This window comes from Pygoscelis adeliae, unplaced genomic scaffold, assembly GCF_000699105.1.
Source record: "Pygoscelis adeliae isolate BGI_AS28 unplaced genomic scaffold, ASM69910v1 Scaffold171, whole genome shotgun sequence".
Lineage (NCBI taxonomy): Eukaryota > Metazoa > Chordata > Aves > Sphenisciformes > Spheniscidae > Pygoscelis > Pygoscelis adeliae.
The window spans coordinates 902,364-903,251 of NW_008824186.1; positions in this window are offsets into that span (position 1 = coordinate 902,364).

Genomic DNA, 888 nt, shown 5'->3' on the forward strand with positions numbered 1-888 from the left:
AAAACTTTAACGTACTGTAGATGGGAATAAAGTCCTGTAGTGCACATAAAAAATATGTTGGGGAAGACAGTCTGGGTTATTCCTGCCTCGGGCAAAGGCAAACCCATCCGTGGGATTGCTTTTGCTCAAGGACCTGGGTGCACTTGGTGGCTAATGCGGAAGGATGGGGAAGTCCAGTGTGTACCTCAAGGGGATTTGATTTTGGGTGAGAATAGCCAATGATCTGAACTATATGATGTTAATTGCTACATAATATTATATGCCATACCAATTATTACAATAATATTCTTATTACAATAAGAATCACACAGATTAATGAAGAATGAACTTTGATAAAACCAAGCAAAGCACAGTGATGATGGAACCAGAGCTGACTTCAACATGAAACAATCCAACACTGCATACCATCCCCATCTTTCCTGCCCTGAAAGATTATTATGACAGATGGAGCCCAAAGTCACGGACTAAATGAACTCAATGAACATTTTAGAGGGATGGCCCATAGACTAAGGGAATTATATCTGTATGTATGTATACAAAAAAACAGGAAAAGGCGTGGTGATTAATGTAAATGTATTGGAAAGCGGGGGACCTGGGCATAGATGTAGATGGTATAGAATAAGGGGTGGATACTGTCCTGGTTTCAGTTGGGACAGAGTTAATGTCCTTCCTAGGAGCTGGTACAGTGCTGTGTTTTGGATTTAGGGTGAGAACAATGTTGATAACACACCTATGTTTTAGTTGTTGCTAGGTAGTGCTTACACTAGTCAAGGACTTTTCAGCTTCCCGTGCTCCACCGACTGAGAAGGCTGGAGGGGCACAAGAAGCTGGGAGGGGGCACAGCCAAACTGGCCACAGGGACATTCCATACCATGTGACGTCATGCTC